We start from the raw sequence: 20,000 nt of genomic DNA on the forward strand, positions 1-20,000 counted from the left end.
TCTCTCTCTGCCTCTCTCTCAGTCCATTCTTATTCACAATTCTACAGGGGAGTCTCTCTCTCTCTCCCTCTGAGTCCATTCTTTTTCACAGTTCTACAGGGGAGTCTCTTTCTCTCTCTCTGAGTCCAATCTTTTTCACAGTCTTTAGGGATGGCTTATAGTCTGCAAATTCATTGTCCTGTGTTTCTGTTCTGAATGCTATACAATGAGCTCATCACAAAATGTAGTGTGTTTTTATTACTGTCAAACAGAAGGGCTTGATGTCCAAAACACACCTTCCCACTCCTCCAACCTCCCTCACAGCCAACCAAGGGTGAAAGGACGGGGGAGGGAGGGAGATAGGGAAGCATGCCAGAAAAAGGAGCTTGTGCTCTCTTCTCCTCAATCAGGTGCTGTCTGGGTCTCTCCTCACCAACCTCAAACCGTGGAGAGAGGAAGAGGGAGGGAGGGAAGAGGAGGACAAGACAAGATGAGACGAGAGGAAGGGGGGAAGGCCAGAGTTTCCCCCTGAGAATCCCTGTGTCTGAGTAGATAATGAGAGCAATGTTCCCAATTACCCAGCGCCAAAAAATACCTCACCATGACTGGCATCCTTCTCCTCTTTTCTACTCCTCTCCTCTCCTCCCTCCTCCTCCCCTCCCTCATTTCCTCCTTGGTGTGAGGTTCATGAGGAGACAGGAGAGGTCACTAATAGATGAGAGGAAAAGAGAGCGTGGAGAGGAGAGGATGAGGGGTGAGTAGAGGAGGAGAGGTTAGGAGAGAGGGTGAGAGGGTGGAGAGGAGAAGAGAAGGTGGAGAGGAGACGAGGAGAGGAGGAGAGAGGGTGGAGAGGAGATGAGGAGAGAGGATGGAGAGGATATTAGGAGGTGAGAGTAGAGGATGAGAGGTTAGGAAAGAAAGTGGGTGGGTGGGAAAGAGGAGAGATGGTGGAGATGAGAGGCTGGAAGGGAGAGGAGAGGAGAGGCTGGAAGGGAGAGGAGAGGAGAGGCTGGAAGGGAGAGGAGAGGAGAAGAGGAGAGGAGAGGAGAGGCTGGAAGGGACAGGAGAGGAGAGGAGAGGAGAGGAGAGGAGAGGAGAGGAGAGGAGAGGAGAGGAGAGGAGAGGAGAGGAGAGCGGAAGGCACTGCAGTGTCAGCCTAATCCCTTCCCCATGTTGATGATCATCTAGAGGGTATTAATGACTAGTGCCAGTATGATCCCTTGATGATCATCTAGAGGGTATTAATGACTAGTGTCAGCATGATCCCTTGATGATCATCTAGAGGCTATTAATGACTAGTGTCAGTATGATTCCTTGATGATCATCTAGAGGGTATTCATGACTAGTGTCAGCATGATCCCTTGATGATCATCTAGAGGGAATTAATGACTAGTGTCAGCATGATCCCTTGATGATCATCTAGAGGCTATTAATGACTAGTGTCAGTATGATTCCTTGATGATCATCTAGAGGGTATTCATGACTAGTGTCAGCATGATCCCTTGATGATCATCTAGAGGATATTAATGACTAGTGTCAGCATGATCCCTTGATGATCATCTAGAGGGTATTAATGACTAGTGTCAGCATGATCCCTTGATGATCATCTAGAGGGTATTAATGACTAGTGTCAGCATGATCCCTTGATGATCATCTAGAGGGTATTAATGACTAGTGTCAGTATGATCCCTTGATGATCATCTAGAGGGTATTAATGACTAGTGTCAGTATGGTCCCTTCCCCATGTTGATGATCATCTAGGGGGTATTAATGACTAGTGTCAGTATGATCCCTTGATGATCATCTAGAGGGTATTAATGCCTAGTGTCAGTATGATCCCTTGATGATCATCTAGAGGGTATTAATGACTAGTGTCAGTATGGTCCCTTCCCCATGTTGATGATCATCTAGGGGGTATTAATGACTAGTGTCAGTATGATCCCTTGATGATCATCTAGAGGGTATTAATGCCTAGTGTCAGCATGATCCCTTGATGATCATCTAGAGGGTATTAATGCCTAGTGTCAGCATGATCCCTTGATGATCATCTAGAGGGTATTAATGCCTAGTGTCAGTATGATCCCTTCCCCATGTTGATGATCATCTAGAGGGTATTAATGCCTAGTGTCAGCATGATCCCTTGATGATCATCTAGAGGGTATTAATGACTAGTGTCAGCATGATCCCTTGATGATCATCTAGAGGGTATTAATGACTAGTGTCAGTATTATCCCTTCCCCCATGTTGATGATCATCTAGAGGGTATTAATGCCTAGTGTCAGTATGATCCCTTGATGATCATCTAGAGGGTATTCATGACTAGTGTCAGTATGATCCCTTCCCCATGTTGATGATCATCTAGAGGGTATTAATGCCTAGTGTCAGTATGATCCCTTCCCCATGTTGATGATCATCTAGAGGGTATTAATGCCTAGTGTCAGCATGATCCCTTGATGATCATCTAGAGGATATTAATGACTAGTGTCAGCATGATCCCTTGATGATCATCTAGAGGGTATTAATGACTAGTGTCAGCATGATCCCTTGATGATCATCTAGAGGGTATTAATGACTAGTGTCAGTATTATCCCTTCCCCCATGTTGATGATCATCTAGAGGGTATTAATGCCTAGTGTCAGTATGATCCCTTGATGATCATCTAGAGGGTATTAATGACTAGTGTCAGTATGATTCCTTGATGATCATCTAGAGGGTATTCATGACTAGTGTCAGCATGATCCCTTGATGATCATCTAGAAGGTATTAATGCCTAGTGTCAGCATGATCCCTTGATGATAATCTAGAGGGTATTAATGCCTAGTGTCAGTATGATCCCTTCCCCATGTTGATGATCATCTAGAGGGTATTAATGACTAGTGTCAGTATGATCCCTTGATGATCATCTAGAGGGTATTAATGCCTAGTGTCAGTATGATTCCTTCCCCATGTTGATGATCATCTAGAGGGTATTAATGCCTAGTGTCAGTATGATTCCTTCCCCATGTTGATGATCATCTAGAGGGTATTAATGCCTAGTGTCAGCATGATCCCTTCCCCATGTTGATGATCATCTAGAGGGTATTAATGCCTAGTGTCAGCATGATCCCTTGATGATCATCTAGAGGGTATTAATGTCTAGCTCTCTATACATTTCCTTTTTTTAAAATCTATGTTGCTTCTGAGAAGAATAGTGATATGAAAATAGATACAGCTCACCTGTGTGTTTGAGTCTGAGAATCAGCACTTTAAACCCTCACTGCAATACAGTATGTAAATGACTGCCACAACAACACAACGTAACCCTGATATTATTCTGTGTTCAAACTGTTGCTCCGGTACGCGGTTCTACTAGGAGCAAGTCATCTAGAACCCTGGAGAACCGACAACGTTCCAGCGCACAGCGCCTCCTGTGAAGAACTAAACCACTGAGCTCAGCGTAAAACTCCTTTTAAAACTCAACCTTTTCCTACATCTCCTTTGAAGATGTTTTTTTTTTGTGAGAAAAAGTTGCTCGTTTTTATCCAGTCAAACCCCGATGGAGATTGAGGCTTGGTGCTGTCGGTGTGTGTGTGTGTGTGTGTGTGTGTGTGTGTGTGTGTGTGTGTGTGTGTGTGTGTGTGTGTGTGTGTGTGTGTGTGTGTGTGTGTGTGTCTCTGTGTGTGTGTGAGTGTGTGAGAGCTGAACTAAGCAGCGCTGCTCTGACAGTCACCACAGTCCCGGGACGACTCTGTCACATCAGCAGCCTCACAAAGTGACAAGACAGGGTTTGTGTGTGTGTGTGTGTGTGTGTGTGTGAGAAATGAGCCCTTCTTCTACAATGGACCTCTCTTGGGGAAGTCTTTATTAAAACAAGTGTAGAAATATAAATAAAGCAAGGGAAGGAAAGAAGAGAGAGAGAGAGAGAAGCTGGTTAAAAAGAGAAGCCCGAGACAGCAGTCATCTTATTTTGTCTTTGGATCCGTTTGACTCCTTTGAAATCTGCTGTCAGACAGTGAAGCTCTGCTATAGTAACTGTCGTGTCAAGACATCCACAGTTAAACTATCTGGGAATAACAAGTAGCAATTAAAACTAAGACAATTAGAGGATGTGTTACTGAGGTGTCTCAATGTGTATCTGGGGGAATGTCAGTATTCAGGTTCAGGAGGTTAGCTGTATCTGGGGGAATGGAAGTATTCAGGTTCAGGAGGTTAGCTGTATATGGGGGAATGGAAGTGTTCAGGTTCAGGAGGTTAGCTGTATCTGGGGGAATGGTAGTGTTCAGGTACAGGTTCAGGAGGTTAGCTGTATCTGGGGGAATGGTAGTATTCAGGTTCAGGAGGTTAGCTGTATCTGGGGGAATGGTAGTATTCAGGTACAGGTTCAGGAGGTTAGCTGTATCTGGGGGAATGGTAGTGTTCAGGTTCAGGAGGTTAGCTGTATCTGGGGGAATGGAAGTGTTCAGGTTCAGGTTCAGGAGGTTAGCTGTATCTAGGGGAATGGTAGTATTCAGGTTCAGGAGGTTAGCTGTATCTGGGGGAATGGAAGTATTCAGGTTCAGGTTCAGGAGGTTAGCTGTATCTGGGGGAATGGAAGTGTTCAGGTTCAGGATGTTAGCTGTATCTGGGGGAATGGAAGTGTTCAGGTTCAGGAGGTTAGCTGTATCTGGGGGAATGGTAGTATTCAGGTTCAGGAGGTTAGCTGTATCTGGGGGAATGGAAGTATTCAGGTTCAGGTTCAGGAGGTTAGCTGTATCTGGGGGAATGGAAGTGTTCAGGTTCAGGTTCAGGAGGTTAGCTGTATCTGGGGGAATGGTAGTGTTCAGGTTCAGGTTCAGGAGGTTAGCTGTATCTGGGGGAATGGTAGTGTTCAGGTTCAGGTTCAGGAGGTTAGCTGTATCTGGGGGAATGGTAGTGTTCAGGTTCAGGTTCAGGAGGTTAGCTGTATCTGGGGGAATGGAAGTATTCAGGTTCAGGAGGTTAGCTGTATCTGGGGGAAAGGAAGTGTTCAGGTTCAGGAGGTTAGCTGTATCTGGGGGAATGGAAGTATTCAGGTTCAGGAGGTTAGCTGTATCTGGGGGAATGGTAGTATTCAGGTTCAGGAGGTTAGCTGTATCTGGGGGAATGGTAGTATTCAGGTACAGGTTCAGGAGGTTAGCTGTATCTGGGGGAATGGGAGAATTCAGGTTCAGGAGGTTAGCTGTATCTGGGGGTATGGAAGTGTTCAGGTTCAGGAGGTTAGCTGTATCTGGGGGAATGGAAGTATTCAGGTTCAGGAGGTTAGCTGTATCTGGGGGAATGGAAGTATTCAGGTTCAGGAGGTTAGCTGTATCTGGGGGAATGGAAGTATTCAGGTTCAGGAGGTTAGCTGTATCTGGGGGAATGGTAGTGTTCAGGTTCAGGAGGTTAGCTGTATCTGGGGGAATGGTAGTATTCAGGTACAGGTTCAGGAGGTTAGCTGTATCTGGGGGAATGGGATAATTCAGGTTCAGGAGGTTAGCTGTATCTGGGGGTATGGAAGTGTTCAGGTTCAGGAGGTTAGCTGTATCTGGGGGAATGGAAGTATTCAGGTTCAGGAGGTTAGCTGTATCTGGGGGAATGGTAGTGTTCAGGTTCAGGAGGTTAGCTGTATCTGGGGGAATGGAAGTGTTCAGGTTCAGGTTCAGGAGGTTAGCTGTATCTGGGGGATTGGAAGTGTTCAGGTTCAGGGGGTTAGCCGTATCTGGGGGAATGGAAGTATTCAGGTACAGGTTCAGGAGGTTAGCTGTATCTGGGGGAATGGAAGTGTTCAGGTTCAGGAGGTTAGCTGTATCTGGGGGAATGGAAGTGTTTAGGTTCAGGAGGTTAGCTGTATCTGGGGGAATGGAAGTGTTCAGGTTCAGGAGGTTAGCTGTATCTGGGGGAATGGAAGTGTTCAGGTTCAGGAGGTTAGCTGTATCTGGGGGAATGGAAGTGTTCAGGTTCAGGTTCAGGAGGTTAGCTGTATCTGGGGGAATGGTAGTATTCAGGTTCAGGAGGTTAGCTGTATCTGGGGGAATGGAAGTATTCAGGTACAGGTTCAAGAGGTTAGCTGTATCTGGGGGAATGGTAGTATTCAGGTTCAGGAGGTTAGCTGTATCTGGGGGAATGGTAGTATTCAGGTACAGGTTCAGGAGGTTAGCTGTATCTGGGGGAATGGTAGTGTTCAGGTTCAGGAGGTTAGCTGTATCTGGGGGAATGGAAGTGTTCAGGTTCAGGTTCAGGAGGTTAGCTGTATCTGGGGGAATGGTAGTATTCAGGTTCAGGAGGTTAGCTGTATCTGGGGGAATGGAAGTATTCAGGTTCAGGTTCAGGAGGTTAGCTGTATCTGGGGGAATGGAAGTGTTCAGGTTCAGGATGTTAGCTGTATCTGGGGGAATGGAAGTGTTCAGGTTCAGGAGGTTAGCTGTATCTGGGGGAATGGTAGTATTCAGGTTCAGGAGGTTAGCTGTATCTGGGGGAATGGAAGTATTCAGGTTCAGGTTCAGGAGGTTAGCTGTATCTGGGGGAATGGAAGTGTTCAGGTTCAGGTTCAGGAGGTTAGCTGTATCTGGGGGAATGGTAGTGTTCAGGTTCAGGTTCAGGAGGTTAGCTGTATCTGGGGGAATGGTAGTGTTCAGGTTCAGGTTCAGGAGGTTAGCTGTATCTGGGGGAATGGTAGTGTTCAGGTTCAGGTTCAGGAGGTTAGCTGTATCTGGGGGAATGGTAGTATTCAGGTTCAGGAGGTTAGCTGTATCTGGGGGAATGGTAGTATTCAGGTACAGGTTCAGGAGGTTAGCTGTATCTGGGGGAATGGGAGAATTCAGGTTCAGGAGGTTAGCTGTATCTGGGGGTATGGAAGTGTTCAGGTTCAGGAGGTTAGCTGTATCTGGGGGAATGGAAGTATTCAGGTTCAGGAGGTTAGCTGTATCTGGGGGAATGGTAGTATTCAGGTTCAGGAGGTTAGCTGTATCTGGGGGAATGGAAGTATTCAGGTTCAGGAGGTTAGCTGTATCTGGGGGAATGGTAGTGTTCAGGTTCAGGAGGTTAGCTGTATCTGGGGGAATGGTAGTATTCAGGTACAGGTTCAGGAGGTTAGCTGTATCTGGGGGAATGGGAGAATTCAGGTTCAGGAGGTTAGCTGTATCTGGGGGTATGGAAGTGTTCAGGTTCAGGAGGTTAGCTGTATCTGGGGGAATGGAAGTATTCAGGTTCAGGAGGTTAGCTGTATCTGGGGGAATGGTAGTATTCAGGTTCAGGAGGTTAGCTGTATCTGGGGGAATGGAAGTATTCAGGTTCAGGAGGTTAGCTGTATCTGGGGGAATGGTAGTGTTCAGGTTCAGGAGGTTAGCTGTATCTGGGGGAATGGAAGTGTTCAGGTTCAGGATCAGAAGGTTAGCTGTATCTGGGGGATTGGAAGTGTTCAGGTTCAGGAGGTTAGCTGTATCTTGGGGAATGGAAGTATTCAGGTACAGGTTCAGGAGGTTAGCTGTATCTGGGGGAATGGAAGTGTTCAGGTTCAGGAGGTTAGCTGTATCTGGGGGAATGGAAGTGTTCAGGTTCAGGAGGTTAGCTGTATCTGGGGGAATGGAAGTGTTCAGGTTCAGGAGGTTAGCTGTATCTGGGGGAATGGAAGTGTTCAGGTTCAGGAGGTTAGCTGTATCTGGGGGAATGGAAGTGTTCAGGTTCAGGAGGTTAGCTGTATCTGGGGGAATGGAAGTATTCAGGTTCAGGAGGTTAGCTGTATCTGGGGGAATGGAAGTATTCAGGTTCAGGAGGTTAGCTGTATCTGGGGGAATGGAAGTGTTCAGGTTCAGGAGGTTAGCTGTATCTGGGGGAATGGAAGTGTTCAGGTTCAGGAGGTTAGCTGTATCTGGGGGAATGGAAGTGTTCAGGTACAGGAGGTTAGCTGTATCTGGGGGAATGGAAGTGTTCAGGTTCAGGAGGTTAGCTGTATCTGGGGGAATGGAAGTATTCAGGTTCAGGAGGTTAGCTGTATCTGGGGGAATGGAAGTATTCAGGTTCAGGAGGTTAGCTGTATCTGGGGGAATGGAAGTGTTCAGGTTCAGGAGGTTAGCTGTATCTGGGGGAATGGTAGTATTCAGGTTCAGGAGGTTAGCTGTATCTGGGGGAATGAAAGTATTCAGGTTCAGGAGGTTAGCTGTATCTGGGGGAATGGAAGTATTCAGGTTCAGGAGGTTAGCTGTATCTGGGGGAATGGTAGTATTCAGGTTCAGGAGGTTAGCTCTATCTGGGGGAATGGAAGTATTCAGGTTCAGGAGGTTAGCTGTATCAGGGGGAATGGAAGTGTTCAGGTTCAGGAGGTTAGCTGTATCTGGGGGAATGGAAGTATTCAGGTACAGGTACATGTTCAGGAGGTTAGCTGTATCTGGGGGAATGGTAGTGTTCAGGTTCAAGTTCAGGAGGTTAGCTGTATCTGGGGGAATGTAAGTGTTCAGGTTCAGGAGGTTAGCTGTATCTGGGGGAATGGTGGTATTCAGGTTCAGGAGGTTAGCTGTATCTGGGGGAATGGAAGTATTCAGGTTCAGGAGGTTAGCTGTATCTGGGGGAATTGTAGTGTTCAGGTACAGGTTAAGGAGGTTAGCTGTATCTGGGGGAATGGAAGTATTCAGGTTCAGGAGGTTAGCTGTATCTGGGGGAACGGAAGTGTTCAGGTTCAGGAGGTTAGCTGTATCTGGGGGAATGGAAGTATTCAGGTTCAGGAGGTTAGCTGTATCTGGGGGAATGGTAGTGTTTAGGTTCAGGTTCAGGAGGTTAGCTGTATCTGGGGGAATGGTAGTATTCAGGTTCAGGAGGTTAGCTGTATCTGGGGGAATGGAAGTATTCAGGTTCAGGAGGTTAGCTGTATCTGGGGGAATGGTAGTGTTCAGGTTCAGGAGGTTAGCTGTATCTGGGGGAATGGAAGTATTCAGGTTCAGGTTCAGGAGGTTAGCTGTATCTGGGGGAATGGTAGTATTCAGGTACAGGTTCAGGAGGTTAGCTGAATCTGGGGGAATGGAAGTATTCAGGTACAGGTTCAGGAGGTTAGCTGTATCTGGGGGAATGGTAGTATTCAGGTACAGGTTCAGGAGGTTAGCTGTATCTGGGGGAATGGAAGTGTTCAGGTTCAGGAGTTTAGCTGTATCTGGGGGAATGGTAGTGTTCAGGTTCAGGAGGTTAGCTGTATCTGGGGGAATGGAAGTATTCAGGTTCAGGTTCAGGAGGTTAGCTGTATAGTTCTGTATTTCTAATGTGAATCACTTCACTCCTAGCTACACAAATCACAACACAACTTCCAAAAGGAATAAATGCAAGAAGACTGAAATGTAACAAATGTTTTTGTTTGTTGCAAACTGCCTCAAATGACTTCAAGGATGCAAGTTTAACAAAACCAAACCAATTTCCACCGTAGGAGTTTGATCTGACTACTACTCCTGTATCGATAGGAAGATAGTATGCAAGTTAGCTTTGTTACTTATTCTCTGACCATGATAAAAAAAAATCCCCTATTATCATAACCGCTAGGCTGTTAACATCAAGGACAAACACAATCAATTGCAGGCCTTGATCGCCTTGGAAACGTGGAGGAGTGTAGAGACCAAAGTATAATTATCTCTAGTAATGTGAGACAAACCCCTACGTCCTGTATGGTACCCTGTTCCCTACCTAGTGCACGCACGTCTGTTAGCCAGGGTCCATAGGGCTCTGGCCCTACTGTACAGGGAATAGGGTGTCAATTGGGACGAAGTGGGATTTTTTATTTTTTTCCAAATGAGAATGATCTTGCTTCTCTAGTTACTTATGCGATGTTTTCAGCACGCTGACCTTCCTAGATTCGCGGTTTGCGTAGCTCAGATCAGCATACATTTGCCTAATTTGCTTACATTAATAGCATGCCCTTGTGTTGGTGTGATGAAAGAACCACAACAGCATCCACCACAACAATGACTAAACAGTAGGAATGTTCTAGAAGCATTCATACCCTACCTAGGACAGCATTGTGCTAATCTACCTAGGACAGCATTGTGCTAATCTACCTAGGACAGCATTGTGCTAATCTACCTAGGACAGCATTGTGCTAATCTACCTAGGACAGCATTGTGCTAATCTACCTAGGACAGCATTGTGCTAATCTACCTAGGACAGCATTGTGCTAATCTACCTAGGACAGCATTGTGCTAATCTACCTAGGACAGCATTGTGCTAATCTACCTAGGACAGCATTGTGCTAATCTACCTAGGACAGCATTGTGCTAATCTACCTAGGACAGCATTGTGCTAATCTACCTAGGACAGCATTGTGTTAATCTACCTAGGACAGCATTGTGCTAATCTACCTAGGACAGCATTGTGTTAATCTACCTAGGACAGCATTGTGTTAATCTACCTAGGACAGCATTGTGTTAATCTACCTAGGACAGCATTGTGTTAATCTACCTAGGACAGCATTGTGCTAATCTACCTAGGACAGCATTGTGCTAATCTACCTAGGACAGCATTGTTAATCTACCTAGGACAGCATTGTGTTAATCTACCTAGGACAGCATTGTGTTAATCTACCTAGGACAGCATTGTGCTAATCTACCTAGGACAGCATTGTGCTAATCTACCTAGGACAGCATTGTGTTAATCTACCTAGGACAGCATTGTGTTAATCTACCTAGGACAGCATTGTGCTAATCTACCTAGGACAGCATTGTGTTAATCTACCTAGGACAGCATTGTGCTAATCTACCTAGGACAGCATTGTGCTAATCTACCTAGGACAGCATGGTGTTAATCTACCTAGGACAGCATTGTGCTAATCTACCTAGGACAGCATTGTGTTAATCTACCTAGGACAGCATTGTGTTAATCTACCTAGGACAGCATTGTGCTAATCTACCTAGGACAGCATTGTGTTAATCTACCTAGGACAGCATGGTGCTAATCTACCTAGGACAGCATTGTGCTAATCTACCTAGGACAGCATTGTGCTAATCTACCTAGGACAGCATTGTGCTAATCTACCTAGGACAGCATTGTGCTAATCTACCTAGTACAGCATTGTGCTAATCTACCTAGGACAGCATTGTGCTAATCTACCTAGTACAGCATTGTGCTAATCTACCTAGGACAGCATTGTGTTAATCTACCTAGGACAGCATTGTGCTAATCTACCTAGGACAGCATTGTGTTAATCTACCTAGGACAGCATTGTGTTAATCTACCTAGGACAGCATTGTGTTAATCTACCTAGGACAGCATTGTGTTAATCTACCTAGGACAGCATGGTGTTAATCTACCTAGGACAGCATTGTGTTAATCTACCTAGGACAGCATTGTGTTAATCTACCTAGGACAGCATTGTGTTAATCTACCTAGGACAGCATTGTGTTAATCTACCTAGGACAGCATTGTGTTAATCTAACTAGGACAGCATTGTGTTAATCTACCTAGGACAGCATTGTGTTAATCTACCTAGGACAGCATTGTGTTAATCTACCTAGGACAGCATTGTGCTAATCTACCTAGGACAGCATTGTGTTAATCTACCTAGGACAGCATTGTGTTAATCTACCTAGGACAGCATTGTGCTAATCTACCTAGGACAGCATTGTGCTAATCTACCTAGGACAGCATTGTGTTAATCTACCTAGGACAGCATTGTGTTAATCTACCTAGGACAGCATTGTGCTAATCTACCTAGGACAGCATTGTGTTAATCTACCTAGGACAGCATTGTGCTAATCTACCTAGGACAGCATTGTGCTAATCTACCTAGGACAGCATGGTGTTAATCTACCTAGGACAGCATTGTGCTAATCTACCTAGGACAGCATTGTGTTAATCTACCTAGGACAGCATTGTGTTAATCTACCTAGGACAGCATTGTGCTAATCTACCTAGGACAGCATTGTGTTAATCTACCTAGGACAGCATGGTGCTAATCTACCTAGGACAGCATTGTGTGGACAGCATTGTGCTAATCTAATCTACCTAGGACAGCATTGTGCTAATCTACCTAGGACAGCATTGTGCTAATCTACCTAGTACAGCATTGTGCTACCTAGGACAGCATTGTGCTAATCTACCTAGGACAGCATTGTGCTAATCTACCTAGTACAGCATTGTGCTAATCTACCTAGGACAGCATTGTGCTAATCTACCTAGGACAGCATTGTGCTAATCTACCTAGGACAGCATTGTGTTAATCTAATCTACCTAGGACAGCATTGTGTTAATCTACCTAGGACAGCATTGTGTTAATCTACCTAGGACAGCATTGTGTTAATCTACCTAGGACAGCATTGTGTTAATCTACCTAGGACAGCATGGTGTTAATCTACCTAGGACAGCATTGTGTTAATCTACCTAGGACAGCATTGTGTTAATCTACCTAGGACAGCATTGTGTTAATCTACCTAGGACAGCATTGTGTTAATCTACCTAGGACAGCATTGTGTTAATCTAACTAGGACAGCATTGTGTTAATCTACCTAGGACAGCATTGTGTTAATCTACCTAGGACAGCATTGTGTTAATCTACCTAGGACAGCATTGTGCTAATCTACCTAGGACAGCATTGTGTTAATCTACCTAGGACAGCATTGTGTTAATCTACCTAGGACAGCATTGTGCTAATCTACCTAGGACAGCATTGTGCATCTACCTAGGACAGCATTGTGGACAGCATTGTGTTAATCTACCTAGGACAGCATTGTGCTAATCTACCTAGGACAGCATTGTGCTAATCTACCTAGGACAGCATTGTGTTAATCTACCTAGGACAGCATTGTGTTAATCTACCTAGGACAGCATTGTGCTAATCTACCTAGGACAGCATTGTGCTAATCTACCTAGGACAGCATTGTGTTAATCTAACTAGGACAGCATTGTGTTAATCTACCTAGGACAGCATTGTGTTAATCTACCTAGGACAGCATTGTGCTAATCTACCTAGGACAGCATTGTGTTAATCTACCTAGGACAGCATTGTGCTAATCTACCTAGGACAGCATTGTGCTAATCTACCTAGGACAGCATTGTGTTAATCTACCTAGGACAGCATTGTGCTAATCTACCTAGGACAGCATTGTGCTAATCTACCTAGGACAGCATTGTGTTAATCTACCTAGGACAGCATTGTGCTAATCTACCTAGGACAGCATTGTGCTAATCTACCTAGGACAGCATTGTGCTAATCTACCTAGGACAGCATTGTGTTAATCTACCTAGGACAGCATTGTGCTAATCTACCTAGGACAGCATTGTGTTAATCTACCTAGGACAGCATTGTGTTAATCTACCTAGGACAGCATTGTGTTAATCTACCTAGGACAGCATTGTGTTAATCTACCTAGGACAGCGGACAGCATTGTGCTAATCTACCTAGGACAGCATTGTGTTAATCTACCTAGGACAGCATTGTGCTAATCTACCTAGGACAGCATTGTGTTAATCTACCTAGGACAGCATTGTGTTAATCTACCTAGGACAGCATTGTGCTAATCTACCTAGGACAGCATTGTGTTAATCTACCTAGGACAGCATTGTGTTAATCTACCTAGGACAGCATTGTGTTAATCTACCTAGGACAGCATTGTGTTAATCTACCTAGGACAGCATTGTGTTAATCTACCTAGGACAGCATTGTGTTAATCTACCTAGGACAGCATTGTGTTAATCTACCTAGGACAGCATTGTGTTAATCTACCTAGGACAGCATTGTGTTAATCTACCTAGGACAGCATTGTGTTAATCTACCTAGGACAGCATTGTGTTAATCTACCTAGGACAGCATTGTGTTAATCTACCTAGGACAGCATTGTGTTAATCTACCTAGGACAGCATTGTGTTAATCTACCTAGGACAGCATTGTGTTAATCTACCTAGGACAGCATTGTGTTAATCTACCTAGGACAGCATTGTGCTAATCTACCTAGGACAGCATTGTGCTAATCTACCTAGGACAGCATTGTGTTAATCTACCTAGGACAGCATTGTGTTAATCTACCTAGGACAGCATTGTGCTAATCTACCTAGGACAGCATTGTGTTAATCTACCTAGGACAGCATTGTGCTAATCTACCTAGGACAGCATTGTGTTAATCTACCTAGGACAGCATTGTGCTAATCTACCTAGGACAGCATTGTGCTAATCTACCTAGGACAGCATTGTGTTAATCTACCTAGGACAGCATTGTGCTAATCTACCTAGGACAGCATTGTGCTAATCTACCTAGGACAGCATTGTGTTAATCTACCTAGGACAGCATTGTGCTAATCTACCTAGGACAGCATTGTGCTAATCTACCTAGGACAGCATTGTGCTAATCTACCTAGGACAGCATTGTGTTAATCTACCTAGGACAGCATTGTGTTAATCTACCTAGGACAGCATTGTGCTAATCTACCTAGGACAGCATTGTGTTAATCTACCTAGGACAGCATTGTGTTAATCTACCTAGGACAGCATTGTGTTAATCTACCTAGGACAGCATTGTGCTAATCTACCTAGGACAGCATTGTGCTAATCTACCTAGGACAGCATTGTGTTAATCTACCTAGGACAGCATTGTGTTAATCTACCTAGGACAGCATTGTGTTAATCTACCTAGGACAGCATTGTGTTAATCTACCTAGGACAGCATTGTGCTAATCTACCTAGGACAGCATTGTGTTAATCTACCTAGGACAGCATTGTGTTAATCTACCTAGGACAGCATTGTGTTAATCTACCTAGGACAGCATTGTGTTAATCTACCTAGGACAGCATTGTGTTAATCTACCTAGGACAGCATTGTGTTAATCTACCTAGGACAGCATTGTGCTAATCTACCTAGGACAGCATTGTGTTAATCTACCTAGGACAGCATTGTGCTAATCTACCTAGGACAGCATTGTGCTAATCTACCTAGGACAGCATTGTGTTAATCTACCTAGGACAGCATTGTGCTAATCTACCTAGGACAGCATTGTGCTAATCTACCTAGGACAGCATTGTGTTAATCTACCTAGGACAGCATTGTGTTAATCTACCTAGGACAGCATTGTGCTAATCTACCTAGGACAGCATTGTGTTAATCTACCTAGGACAGCATTGTGCTAATCTACCTAGGAGAGCATTGTGCTAATCTACCTAGGACAGCATGGTGTTAATCTACCTAGGACAGCATTGTGCTAATCTACCTAGGACAGCATTGTGTTAATCTACCTAGGACAGCATTGTGTTAATCTACCTAGGACAGCATTGTGCTAATCTACCTAGGACAGCATTGTGTTAATCTACCTAGGACAGCATGGTGCTAATCTACCTAGGACAGCATTGTGCTAATCTACCTAGGACAGCATTGTGCTAATCTACCTAGGACAGCATTGTGCTAATCTACCTAGGACAGCATTGTGCTAATCTACCTAGTACAGCATTGTGCTAATCTACCTAGGACAGCATTGTGCTAATCTACCTAGTACAGCATTGTGCTAATCTACCTAGGACAGCATTGTGTTAATCTACCTAGGACAGCATTGTGCTAATCTACCTAGGACAGCATTGTGTTAATCTACCTAGGACAGCATTGTGTTAATCTACCTAGGACAGCATTGTGTTAATCTACCTAGGACAGCATTGTGTTAATCTACCTAGGACAGCATGGTGTTAATCTACCTAGGACAGCATTGTGTTAATCTACCTAGGACAGCATTGTGTTAATCTACCTAGGACAGCATTGTGTTAATCTACCTAGGACAGCATTGTGTTAATCTACCTAGGACAGCATTGTGTTAATCTAACTAGGACAGCATTGTGTTAATCTACCTAGGACAGCATTGTGTTAATCTACCTAGGACAGCATTGTGTTAATCTACCTAGGACAGCATTGTGCTAATCTACCTAGGACAGCATTGTGTTAATCTACCTAGGACAGCATTGTGTTAATCTACCTAGGACAGCATTGTGCTAATCTACCTAGGACAGCATTGTGCTAATCTACCTAGGACAGCATTGTGTTAATCTACCTAGGACAGCATTGTGTTAATCTACCTAGGACAGCATTGTGCTAATCTACCTAGGACAGCATTGTGTTAATCTACCTAGGACAGCATTGTGCTAATCTACCTAGGACAGCATTGTGCTAATCTACCTAGGACAGCATGGTGTTAATCTACCTAGGACAGCATTGTGCTAATCTACCTAGGACAGCATTGTGTTAATCTACCTAGGACAGCATTGTGTTAATCTACCTAGGACAGCATTGTGCTAATCTACCTAGGACAGCATTGTGTTAATCTACCTAGGACAGCATGGTGCTAATCTACCTAGGACAGCATTGTGCTAATCTACCTAGGACAGCATTGTGCTAATCTACCTAGGACAGCATTGTGCTAATCTACCTAGGACAGCATTGTGCTAATCTACCTAGTACAGCATTGTGCTAATCTACCTAGGACAGCATTGTGCTAATCTACCTAGTACAGCATTGTGCTAATCTACCTAGGACAGCATTGTGTTAATCTACCTAGGACAGCATTGTGCTAATCTACCTAGGACAGCATTGTGTTAATCTACCTAGGACAGCATTGTGTTAATCTACCTAGGACAGCATTGTGTTAATCTACCTAGGACAGCATTGTGTTAATCTACCTAGGACAGCATGGTGTTAATCTACCTAGGACAGCATTGTGTTAATCTACCTAGGACAGCATTGTGTTAATCTACCTAGGACAGCATTGTGTTAATCTACCTAGGACAGCATTGTGTTAATCTACCTAGGACAGCATTGTGTTAATCTAACTAGGACAGCATTGTGTTAATCTACCTAGGACAGCATTGTGTTAATCTACCTAGGACAGCATTGTGTTAATCTACCTAGGACAGCATTGTGCTAATCTACCTAGGACAGCATTGTGTTAATCTACCTAGGACAGCATTGTGTTAATCTACCTAGGACAGCATTGTGCTAATCTACCTAGGACAGCATTGTGCTAATCTACCTAGGACAGCATTGTGTTAATCTACCTAGGACAGCATTGTGCTAATCTACCTAGGACAGCATTGTGCTAATCTACCTAGGACAGCATTGTGTTAATCTACCTAGGACAGCATTGTGTTAATCTACCTAGGACAGCATTGTGCTAATCTACCTAGGACAGCATTGTGCGAATCTACCTAGGACAGCATTGTGTTAATCTACCTAGGACAGCATTGTGTTAATCTACCTAGGACAGCATTGTGTTAATCTACCTAGGACAGCATTGTGCTAATCTACGTAGGACAGCATTGTGTTAATCTACCTAGGACAGCATTGTGCTAATCTACCTAGGACAGCATTGTGCTAATCTACCTAGGACAGCATTGTGTTAATCTACCTAGGACAGCATTGTGCTAATCTACCTAGGACAGCATTGTGCTAATCTACCTAGGACAGCATTGTGTTAATCTACCTAGGACAGCATTGTGCTAATCTACCTAGGACAGCATTGTGCTAATCTACCTAGGACAGCATTGTGCTAATCTACCTAGGACAGCATTGTGTTAATCTACCTAGGACAGCATTGTGCTAATCTACCTAGGACAGCATTGTGTTAATCTACCTAGGACAGCATTGTGTTAATCTACCTAGGACAGCATTGTGTTAATCTACCTAGGACAGCATTGTGTTAATCTACCTAGGACAGCGGACAGCATTGTGCTAATCTACCTAGGACAGCATTGTGTTAATCTACCTAGGACAGCATTGTGCTAATCTACCTAGGACAGCATTGTGTTAATCTACCTAGGACAGCATTGTGTTAATCTACCTAGGACAGCATTGTGCTAATCTACCTAGGACAGCATTGTGTTAATCTACCTAGGACAGCATTGTGTTAATCTACCTAGGACAGCATTGTGTTAATCTACCTAGGACAGCATTGTGTTAATCTACCTAGGACAGCATTGTGTTAATCTACCTAGGACAGCATTGTGTTAATCTACCTAGGACAGCATTGTGTTAATCTACCTAGGACAGCATTGTGTTAATCTACCTAGGACAGCATTGTGTTAATCTACCTAGGACAGCATTGTGTTAATCTACCTAGGACAGCATTGTGTTAATCTACCTAGGACAGCATTGTGTTAATCTACCTAGGACAGCATTGTGTTAATCTACCTAGGACAGCATTGTGCTAATCTACCTAGGACAGCATTGTGTTAATCTACCTAGGACAGCATTGTGCTAATCTACCTAGGACAGCATTGTGCTAATCTACCTAGGACAGCATTGTGTTAATCTACCTAGGACAGCATTGTGCTAATCTACCTAGGACAGCATTGTGCTAATCTACCTAGGACAGCATTGTGCTAATCTACCTAGGACAGCATTGTGTTAATCTACCTAGGACAGCATTGTGTTAATCTACCTAGGACAGCATTGTGCTAATCTACCTAGGACAGCATTGTGTTAATCTACCTAGGACAGCATTGTGTTAATCTACCTAGGACAGCATTGTGTTAATCTACCTAGGACAGCATTGTGCTAATCTACCTAGGACAGCATTGTGTTAATCTACCTAGGACAGCATTGTGTTAATCTACCTAGGACAGCATTGTGTTAATCTACCTAGGACAGCATTGTGTTAATCTACCTAGGACAGCATTGTGCTAATCTACCTAGGACAGCATTGTGTTAATCTAACTAGGACAACATTGTGTTAATCTACCTAGGACAGCATTGTGTTAATCTACCTAGGACAGCATTGTGTTAATCTACCTAGGACAGCATTGTGTTAATCTACCTAGGACAGCATTGTGTTAATCTACCTAGGACAGCATTGTGCTAATCTACCTAGGACAGCATTGTGTTAATCTACCTAGGACAGCATTGTGCTAATCTACCTAGGACAGCATTGTGTTAATCTACCTAGGACAGCATTGTGTTAATCTACCTAGGACAGCATTGTGTTAATCTACCTAGGACAGAATTGTATCAACCCTTGCTACAACAGCATTGTATCAACCCTTGCTAGGACAGCATCGTCCACAGGAAGTTTTCGGTGTAATGAGTCTTACCAGACTCCGCTGTTCTATCCTGCTGATACAACGTTTAAAACCTCTTTGGGCTAGGGGGCGGCATTTTGACGTCTGTATGACAAGCGTGCCCAAAGTAAACTGCCTGTTACTAAGGCCCAAAAAGCTAGGATATGCATATAATTTGTAGAGTTGGATAGAAAAAACTCTAAAGTTTCCAAAACTCTTAAAATATTGTCTGTGAGAATAACTGATATGGCAGGCAAAAACCTGAGGAAAATCCATCCAGGAAGTGGGATTTTTTTGATGTGGGTGGTTTTCAATTGAATGCCTGTTGAGTATCTAATGGGTTTAGGACCCAGATTGCAGTTCCTATGGCTTCCACTAGATGTCAACAGTCTTTAGACATTGTTTCAGGCGTGTTTTCTGAAAAACGAAAAATATTGAGACCTTTCTGTCAGGGGACTGGGGAAGCATGCAGTGCTGGCTTTGCGCGCGTGACTGTGGCCGCACCCTTCGTTCTTTTCCCTTTCTATTGATACGCTACTGTCCGGTTGAAATATTATTGATTATTTAGAAAATTGACAACATGAGGATTAATTATAAACATCGTTTGACGTGTTTCAACGAACTTTACCGGTACTATTAGGATGTATTCGTCTGCATGTTTTGACCTCCTTTGAGCCAGTGTATTACTGAACAAAACGAGCCAACAAAACTGAGTTTTTTGGGATATAGAGAGGGACTTTATCAAACAAAACAAACAGTTCTTGTGTAGCTGGGACTCTTGTGATTGCAACCAGATGAAGATCTTCCAAAGGTAAGTGATTCATTTTATCGCTATTTCTGACTTTCGTGACTCCTCTACTTGGTTGGAAAATGTATGTATGCTTTTGTAGACGGGGCGCTGTCCTCAGATAATCGCATGGTATGTTTTCTCCGTAAAGCCTTTTTGAAATCTGACAAAGCGTCTGGATTAACAAGAAGTTAATCTTTATGCTGATGTATAACACTTGTTATTTTTATGAATGTTTATTACGACTATTTCTGTATTTTGAATATG

At 43.9% G+C, this 20,000-nt stretch overlaps 1 protein-coding gene across 1 annotated transcript in view; it reads right to left on the reverse strand.

Moving 5' to 3' along the window:
- Window positions 1-20,000, reverse strand: part of LOC139373909 (uncharacterized) — a 40,964-nt gene that overhangs the window by 20,421 nt on the left and 543 nt on the right. The gene's annotated exons all lie outside the window — the stretch shown is intronic.

This window comes from Oncorhynchus clarkii, chromosome 18, assembly GCF_045791955.1.
Source record: "Oncorhynchus clarkii lewisi isolate Uvic-CL-2024 chromosome 18, UVic_Ocla_1.0, whole genome shotgun sequence".
NCBI lineage: Eukaryota > Metazoa > Chordata > Actinopteri > Salmoniformes > Salmonidae > Oncorhynchus > Oncorhynchus clarkii.